Raw genomic sequence first — 9,996 nt, forward strand, 5'->3', positions numbered from 1 at the left:
AGACATTCAGTCTGCTCACACCATTCAGTGCTGAAGCATTTCTGTACTGTACCAGAGTGTGTTATTTTAAAAACACACATTGGCAGCATACATACATTTACCAGCATGCACTTTACAATGCTTCACCCTTTGCTAATGGTACTTCTTGCAAGCCCCCATGCACTCACCACATTTCCATCACTCACATCCTTCCACATCTACCTTATGTAGGCCAAGGTGAGTTAAGCACATAGCAACAGAACTTTTAAAATGGGGAGTGAGCCTGTAGGCCTCACTCCAGTAAAACAGGGGGAAAAGCCCCCACCGCACTTGCGCTGCTTAACTCCTGGTGAAGGCGGTAGCCTTCCATCTCAATGAGGGCAGCACTTTGGGCCCCCATCCCACTCCAACAAGACCACAATCCATGAGACAGGCCTATGTCATTGTACACATGCATGATCCGTGTTCACCTAGGACACAAAATCTGCATTAGGGACCCAGACAACAGTGCAGTTGGGCACTCAGCGTATGGATAGATATCTCTTACCAGGTAGAGGACTTTTTTGTTTCAACGAGATTCAAACAACGTTTCAAAGTACAGTAAAAAAAAGAAAGTACTGACTCAAAAAGAAAATTCGAGATCAGAAATCTGGAGAAAACCATGAAGCTTTATTTCAGTTTTAAAGTACAATACAGAAAATAGGAAAAATGCAAATGCAGCAGTAATCTTCTTAATACAGATGTTAGTGGTTTGCTCTCAGTGATAGGACTAATGTTATAGTAAATTAAATCAGGAAAAATAAACCATGTCTCAAATGTGCAGCAAATCAGTAGAAAATCGAGCAGCATCCCTAATAGAGACTGAAATGATCTGGTGCATCCACAAACTCAAGGCATTATATAACCATTTTCAGCATAGAAAAACATGGAAATTGCAAAGTCAGCATGGTGTGAGCATTGTTACAGCAAATCATATTTCATATTTTATAAACTGCACATAACCCAACAGAAAACAATTACAAATTAATGTAATACCATGTGCTAGCAGAAAGGGCCTTAGAAAGTAGCAAAAGGCTTACTCTAGATTGTTCATCGAGCAGAATATGTCACACAAAATAAACATCTTGCTGCAAGTGGTATCAAGCTAGCAAATCTAAACGCATATTCAACATCATGTTATTGCAGCAATTTTAACAAAGATGGAGACAAGATCTATCTAAGGCCTAGTGAGCCTAAGCCAGAAGGTAACACTAAAACACATCATAATGATGTGTTTTAATTAGAATAAGTCATAATAATAAGCTTGTAAGAAGCTAGGTTATTAGTTAGGAGTATTGAGAGCCCTACTCAAATAATAATCACAATCCTTGGGTGAATCACACAAGTGGCTAAATAAACCTGTGCTTAAGACTCTGGTAGCTTGTCACAAAAGCAGTAAGGCTTGACTTAGAGGCATTGTGTAAAGTATTTATGAAGCTCTCAAACAGTAATTAAGTACAAACACCGCATAAGAAATATCCCAAAGTAATTTGGGTAAACAGAGTACATTTTTATAAATAAAAAGACACCAAAAGGTTCAAATAATTCAATAAGTAGAACTGAGTCATGATTGCAATGGGGGCACGGGTCAGATACAAGAACCAGGTTAATCTTTATTAAGAGTTTACCTTCTCACTGAGTCCAGTTCCACACAAGGAGACAAAGCCAGACCTTCATCTTGGTTGGAGCTGCAAGGAGATTGTTGATGGCTTGAGGAGCAGGTCATCTTCGGAGCTCCTCGCTGTTGGGAAATGCAGGCAGCTGTTTCAGACGTGAAAAGCCTAGAACATCTGGATTTTCACCTGAATTCTAGTTCTTGCAGTTTCCAGGTTGGAGGAGTACACTCTGACACCAGACAAGGGTCCAGGACTTGGAGAGCCAACTCTTGGGGGTGAGGACTCACTTCAGTAGAGGCCAGCAGCAGGGTCCAGTTGGTGCTGCGAAGTTACAGTAAAGACCTCCGGAAGCTTGTTGTGTCCCTGTATCTTAGGTTCTGATTTAGATCCTGGTGGTTCTACCGCCTTCCCACTGCGGCGGCAGTCCCAAGTACTCCGCCAAGCTGACTGCAGTCTGCCTACCGTATTTAGATGTATCCTGGGGGACTCTCCATCCGCGTGGACGGCCTGTTTGCTGCAGCATACGGCTCTACCACTGCAGACTTTCCCAGTTGTGCTGGTTGTGATCTAGTGGTAGGTTGCTAACGGAGTTAATTCCCCTATGGGACACTGTCACCATTGAACTATTTCTGTGGCTGTAGGCTGGGTGCTAGCTGATGTGTTTTGGATAATTGGTTGCACCTGCATACCACGCTATAAAACGCACTCCATTTCAGACCATGATCCTTTGCCATTCCACTGCACAGCTCAATGCTCAGTGCTCTCATCTCTTGGTGGAGCTGTGCTTCTCCTGGGTGCGGCCGCCAGTTTAGGGTTCCTTCCGCAGAAGTGGCCCGGATGTGGCTTGCGGAGGTCCCTCTAGGTAGCCACACCTGCTTCACTTGCCTCGCCTCGTTTAAGGAAAATTCTTCGCCAGCTCCTGGTGAGCAGAGATAGCCTACAGCCGACCGGATCAGGCCCAGCTGTAGCGCAACTGACTTCAGCACCCAGCAGAAAGCCTGCAGCAGAGAGATCACGAGCGGAGAATAGCGTTGGAGGATCAGGGAGGTCAAGAGGGCCGGAGAAATGGAGATACCAAACCCGGAGATGCCTTGCGGGGGCCACCACCGAGTCATGAGCATAAGGGACAAGGGAGGGGTAAGGGGAACTCACTGCTGCTGCCAAGAGTGAGCCAGGAGCTACAGCGGAAGCGGTTCTCCCAAGTGCTCCTTCTCGGCCCTGTGTTCCCCCTAGCCAAAGTTCTCACAGCTGTCACGCCAGAAAAAGGAGCTCAAAATGCGGTCCTAACCCCCCGCAACTGTTCAGACAGCACCAAGTCAGCAGGAGTGAGCAGGGTCCGGAAAGACACTAATAAATATATATATATATGTATATATATATATATATATATTTTTTTTTTTTTTTAAATGCGCCCCTAGTCTGCTTTAATCGCTTGCAATTTTGCCATCATCGTTTTTTGCTCCACGCCTCCCCACTAGGTGGTGATAAACCAGAAAAACCAGTAAAACTCAGCCAGTGTGGGACATAGCTCGCTGGAAGTAGGAACGCACAGGGGCTCCAAGCCCCAAAAACGCCACTGCAAACATTACTGTTTCCCTCCGCCGGAGATATTATCATCTTGCCAGGAGGCACATACCCACGGCAGCGACTAGCGGGTATCGGCACCTTGGAGTCTTTCTTGGATCCTCCTGGCCATAGAAGCCCATGTTTAAAAGCCTCTAAAGTTAAAGAATTTAAAGGAGTCATAAAGTGTGAAAAAAAAATCAATTTCCAAAAGCGTCGCAGAACTGACAGGCAACACCACAAGCCGTCATAAGTCCCCAAACCAATAGACAAAGCAGAAAAAAAGTGAACGGGGCAATGGGCAGAAGTTCTTCACTAAAAATGTAAACGGAGGGGGCAGCAGGGCCAAATGGGCTCCCAAATGCTCTATTTAACTAATCTCCCGACTTCTGGGCAGACTACCTTATACCCCTCTTCAACTACATTCATAGACAGAATAGGGTACCAAACTCCTGGAAAGGGAACATAATTCACGCAATTTTTAAACATGGAAGTCGCAGCAAACCAGAAAATTAAAGACTGATATCACTGATGGGCGTAGAAGCCAAACTATATGCATCATGTATCCTAGTCAATCTTCAAGACTGGATAGAGGAGAAGAGCGTAATTTCAATGTTCCAAACCAGTTTTAGGTCAGAATAGGGAACAACTACAAACCTGGCAACTCTGGCACTTTTAACAGATAAGGCAGTAAGAAGAAAATCATGATTACTTGCAAGCTTCATCGACCTGAAATCCGCGTTCGATAAAGTGGCCAAAAATTGACTATGGGAAAAAACGAAAAACCTGGGGGCTACCAACTGAATAACTAGATGCAATGATCGCCCTTCACAGTGAAATCTGGGCGCGAGTTAAACTAGGCGATGGGAGCAGAGTATCAGCCAGAATAAATACACAGCACTGCCTAAAACAAGGCTGTGTTCTGGCACAGTCTATTCAATTTGCATCTAGCAGACATAACCAAACACATGCTATCAGTTAAGAGTCATCCGCCTATGTAGGCCAAAGAGCCAATCCCTTATTTACAATACGCAGATGACATTGTGAAGTTGAGTCAAAGTCCGATTGGCCTGCAAAGAGCAATAAACAAATTGTTAATCTATCTCAATCAGGAAAGTTTGGAGTTGAACAAAAAGAAAACGGAGGTCGTATGCCTAGTGGATCCCAAGAAAAACAAGTCCAAATGGTACATCAACGGTGACCAAGTCGTCAAAGAGCAAGCTTTGTACAAATACCTGGACATAAAACTGGGGCGGGGCACAACATATAAGGACAAAAGAATGGAATTAAGAGCTAAAGCCTAATTACAAAACTTCGCCTTCAATCTGCTGAGAAAAGAATTACGCTGCCCGACCACAGTGTGGTAAGGAGTCCGAGCTATTGAATGAGCTTCAGACCAAGGTATACAAGGTCGTCTTTAGTCTCCCCAAGTCTGCATCCCCCGCACAGATCCGGATAGAATTTGGTCTCCAGACCAGAAATTCCGAAGCATGAATTCCTTTGTAAAGCTGTGCCACAAATTCCAATCATCTGAACCCGGCTCATTGAACAGCTTATGCTGGGTAGAGATCAAAGCTTAAATGGACGAAGAAATATGCAACACATGGGGTGCTTACTTGAGAAAATCTTTAGAGGAACTGGACATTCAATCAGCATGGGATAGCATGGAAGAAAGGGCAAAATTCAACAAGGTTTGCAACAGTTCGGCAAAGAAGAAATCCCTCTTGGAAGACAAAAAATTATTGACCAAATGACAACATGTATGTCCAGTGATCCTACAGACACATAAAGCCTCAAGCTTATCTAGCAGCTCACTTTCGCACTGAAAAAGAGCTTCATCCAATATTTTTTAAGGAATGCAGAACTCGAAGGATCTTCTGACATCATGGAAAAGCAAATAAGCAGCGAACTGTCGATTATGCGGTTATTTTAACGAAACAATAACATTTGTTGTGTGCAGGCCCTGCAGTTAAGGATCTAAGGAAATCTTTTTTTAAATCTTATTTTTAATGAGCTAAACATTCTCACATGCAGACAAGCTGTGATCTACTGGATGGAGGGCTCATCAAATATCTTGTCTTGCCGAGGCGTAAAACATTTATTAGAAGTAAGGAAAGTTCTCTGGCAAGCTGACTCAGAAAATAGGAATAGCAGCTGGAGGAACAGTTTTATATAAAAAAAACTGGAATAAAAAGATTATACAAGGAATGTGCACCAATGCAGAAATATTGGATAACGTTTTTATTGTATGTATTGCATCCTAATTAACAGCATATAGCATGGACGCAATAAGGAAACAGATAAAGTGGACCATTCTTTAAAAGGTTTTTAGTATCACTGCTCTTGCACTTTATATCATTATATAATGTAGGGATTTAGGCACTATTCATAACTGGATAAATCCACACCAGGTTTTGAAGTAGGATTAATATTTTATCCGTTCCACAGGAAGCAATTGTACTGTACTTCACGTTTTAAGGTTTTAAACAATGTTTGTATGGGTTTTAATTAACCAAACAAATGAATAAATATATTGCTTGCTTGGCAAATGTGGGCCAGAATAGTCGGCGCAGTGAATGCTGGGAAAAAAAACCTGCGTACGAAGGAGGAAATTAGAAAACAGTGGAGCCGCCTGCCCGGAGAGTGCGTTCCCTGGCCTTCAAGCATCACCTGGATGGCCCAGAGGACTGATGGTGGGTCTCCCAGGCCTCCCTTGTAACTCATGCTCTGGGGGGAGGAGCAGGTCTTGCAGACCGTAAAGGCTTGGCAGGAATCCTGGTGGAGTGGAGAATGGAAGTTACATTTTTCAATGTGTCACTAAACCTAAATGTCATGTTTACTTTCAAGTTAGCTGTTGCTAATGTTTTCAGTACAACACTTATTTCACATAGAAACCTAAAAATATCTGTAACATCTTCTTTGGCTTGTGTGTATTGAGTTGTATTTAAGATAACAGGTTTCAATAGCCATCACGTTTCACATGATGTTATGGTGCTTGTACTCCAAATAGCATATATGTGTTTTACATAGTAAATATTTGTGCTCTTTCTGTTGCACATTTACACAAGGTATGTTCAAGTCACCATTCTGCAAGTGTTGTGATTGTTTAATTGAAGTAACCACAACTACCATGAAGTCTTGTTTCTGTTTTGTGATAATATTGCTATTTCACTGTGCTTATTGTCCATTTTCTATTGTATTGCAGCATTCGTCCTTCCCATCTCCTCCCATGTCTTCATGCCCACCCCCAAATAACCCCACGTATGATGTTTGTTTTCAACTTTTCTTTGTAATGCTATTGAAAAGACTGTGTTGAGATTACAACAGCTGTTATGGTTTCTGTGGAGCGCATTGATTTGCAACTATTTATGACATCATATGGGCGCACCTTTGAGGTCTTCAGCAGCTGGACTGGAGCCCAGCAACAGTTCCTTCTTGCCATGGTCGTCGTGCACCGCCTCTGCAACTTCTTCCACCAAAGGACAGTTTTGGCAATTCTGAGCAGAAAGCCCGTATCGGAGGTGCAGCTGCAGTGGCTGTAGCGCGGAGGCAAATGGTCAAGTAAATATTTTTACAAACGTAATTTTGCCACCGAAATGCAAAATCAAATAATATTAAAAAACAATAATTTAGAGGATGACAAAACACTCAGAAAAGAAGCTTCTCTCTGTAAACTGCTATACCATGCAAGGCTGCCCGCACTTCCAATATCACTATTTGACTGGGAGAGGTATTTGTCTAAACAACTTTTCTTTTTATTGTCAAACTAGCATCCCGCCCCAGCGTTGCCTGGGGCAGAAGGGGGCTAGGGGCAGCATTTCAGGTTTGCGTGCATCATGGCTCCCGCCAGTCTCTCCGCCCGTCCCTCTGTGCGCACCCGCGGCTCTTGGCTGCTTCACTTACCTCATCCACCGGCGTTGCCCGGGGCAGAAGGGGGCTGGGGGCTGCATTTTGGGCTTGTGTGCACTCATGGCTCCCGCCCGTCCCTCGGTGCGCACCCGCGGCTCTTGGCTGCTTCACTTACCTCACCCGACGCTCCTCCCCGCGCTGCTGATTTTATCGCTCCACTGCTCCTCCGCTTCTCGCTGCTCCTCACCGCTTGACTGCCGCTCACTGCTCCTCCCCGCGCGCATGTCCTCCGCTTTTCCTGTTGCTCCTGAACGCTGCTCCTCCCCGCGCTCCTGATGTCATCACGCAGACGTCGCGGCCGGCGCTACTTGCAAGGCACTACTTTATTTTTATTTCTAAATTTTTTAAACAACGTATATTTTTTATTTTTATATAGCCTATGTCCTTCTGCTTGCTCTGAGGTTTTCAAATATGTCTTGGGTGTTTGGATTGGTGGTGTACTTTTCGAGTTTACCTGGCTCAAAGGACACAGTTCTCTCTTTATAATAGTAGTATAGATATCATCCTGTTTAAAATCTAAAACATAGCCTAGAACGAAAACTACAAATTGCCACCTGCTTGCGGGCACCTTGGTCTTCCTGGATAAACATATGCTAATTAAGCAGGGCATGCCTCGCTGGCTCTCTGTAAGCTGCAATTTTTAACCTTTCGCACTTTAACAGTTACATAGGTGGTATATTAGTTTCAGTGCAACATGCTGCCTCTTCGTGTCACCTTTATGGAAATACCAAATGTCGAATTAATGGAGGAGCTGCAGGTAGATTAGCCGTTCTTGGCATTAAGTGGCCTTTATAACATGTATTTATTTATTTTAAAGGTTTTATATAGCGCTAGCTAGACCCGGAGGCATCCTAGCGCTTTACATTAGCATAAGATCATAGTTACAGGTTACATCGTTACAAAGGTTGCACAGTTATTAGAGCATGGCAACATAGTTACCAATGCAACACCATGATTACTGCACACTACACGCTGCTGTGATAATGACTATGAGACAAAGTATGGTGAGTTATGTAATCGCTTGCACGGTTTCCACAAAAATGGTGATCAGTTGGTGAGGTCAATTGTATCCAGCTGAGCATGTATTTTTTTAGTTTTTTAAAGGAGGAGCTCAAAGCCCGACACCATGTGTATCATGATAACATGCCAGATTTGGGCTTTTTCCCTCACATATGGGCAATGTTTATCCATTTGTATGGTAAAACTCTCCTGGCGGTGAGCCAAATTTGGGCTGTAATGTACACTATGTGCGTGAAACTTTTGAAATGCGGTGCCGCCTGTGCCCCACCTAGTATCATCCTCAGTCAGGCTCCAAACTTCCCAGCTCCAGGCCCCAGCATATCAGGGCCATCATGACATCCTTGCAAGGTACTGCAATAACCAGTGGTACACCTCCGGATGGAGGAAGCATTCAAAAACTAACCCTATGATGATGCTGTCACATTTTTAAGAGCAGGGCGGAGAATCAAGATATACTGCCTTTCCGACTTCTGTATGTGAATGAGGGTTTTTTTATCCGTACTTTGCACGAAATTTGCAAAACCCTGATAATTCATGTCAAGTGATCCATTCCCATTTTGATATTTAAGTTACGAATAAGGAAGCTGAATGGATCACAGTTCCATCTTTCTCCCCCTTTTGATTTAATATATCCTTGCCATGTATTCATTTGTTCCTCCTTGGCTTTTAAATCATTCATCAAGTCATCAGTCAGCTGTAAGTAGACCACTGTTTTCGCCCTTCACCCAGCCCTGCATCTGTGCCTTCCAATCATTTGACAGGCAGGAAGCAACACAAGTCGTCCTGCCGCCTAGGGTCGTCAGTAGCAGAAGGTATAAATGTGCGTTGTGCTGGCCAAGAAACTATTTGAAGTAAGTAATTTTATAGACTACTCCATTAGGCAGTAAGACGGTAACAGAATTGTATCTGTATCTATTTTAAAGTGTGTATATGTCATTGAGCAAAGTTTGCTCAATGTAAAAGTGCCAACACGATAATTTGGTGTTGCTTGTCGCCTACCCTCTAAACTTGTACTCCAGGACAAAGCATTGATAATTCATGTCAGATCAAGATTCCCTTCTAGTGGTTGAATTGCATAGTGACATACTGGAAAACATGGAAACAATCCCGGCTTCCCTGTGTGACCAAATTGTGTGATCCAATGTTTTCACAACTGTTTTTACGCACTAAAGTATGCTTTCCTTCTTAGAGGTACAGATGGTTGTTCTAAATATTTCAGAATACAACTTTTCACATAGTGGAATTGTGATGTTAGCTATACTTTTACGTTTCCTGTTACATGTCTTTTTAATCCGGATATGCCATAAAGCTGCTTTCGCACTGGAGCAGACCTAATTTACTCCTCTCAAGAGCTTTTCAAGTTTTGAGTGTTTCTGCTTTGTTTCTTTCTTGAGATATTTTGCAAGCCCTAGCTTGAAAGGAAGGGGCAGGGGTGTAGAAGGGCTCCAGTGAAGCACCCTCTTTGCTAGGATATGCCTGTTATATGCACTCCTAACCCCGAACACCTCTAGCCTCCTACCAGGAACCTCTTGTGTGTGTATTGGTGGAGGGCTTCAGCTAACTGGAGTGTAAGTGGTGTTTGAAGTGCATTAAAGAAGCTCTGACTATTCAAGTTTTGCTATGCTTTGTACCCAGTTCACAGAGGTCTGGTAGAGGAGGGAGATAGAGGTCATTCAGTGCCCTGTTGCTTTAAAGACAACACAATGCATACCTTGAGGCACTCTTTCTCTTTAAAACTTTTTCTAATTACTGGTTATTAGTTCCCTTAAAAAAAAATTAAAAATCCTCTTTACACATTACATTTCAACTGGGCATTTGCATACGCCACTACCCCTGAATGTGTTTTATTTGTTCTTCCTTCCTACTGTAC

Source organism: Lissotriton vulgaris, chromosome 2_1 (genome assembly GCF_964263255.1).
Source record: "Lissotriton vulgaris chromosome 2_1, aLisVul1.2, whole genome shotgun sequence".
Classification (NCBI taxonomy): Eukaryota; Metazoa; Chordata; class Amphibia; order Caudata; family Salamandridae; genus Lissotriton; species Lissotriton vulgaris.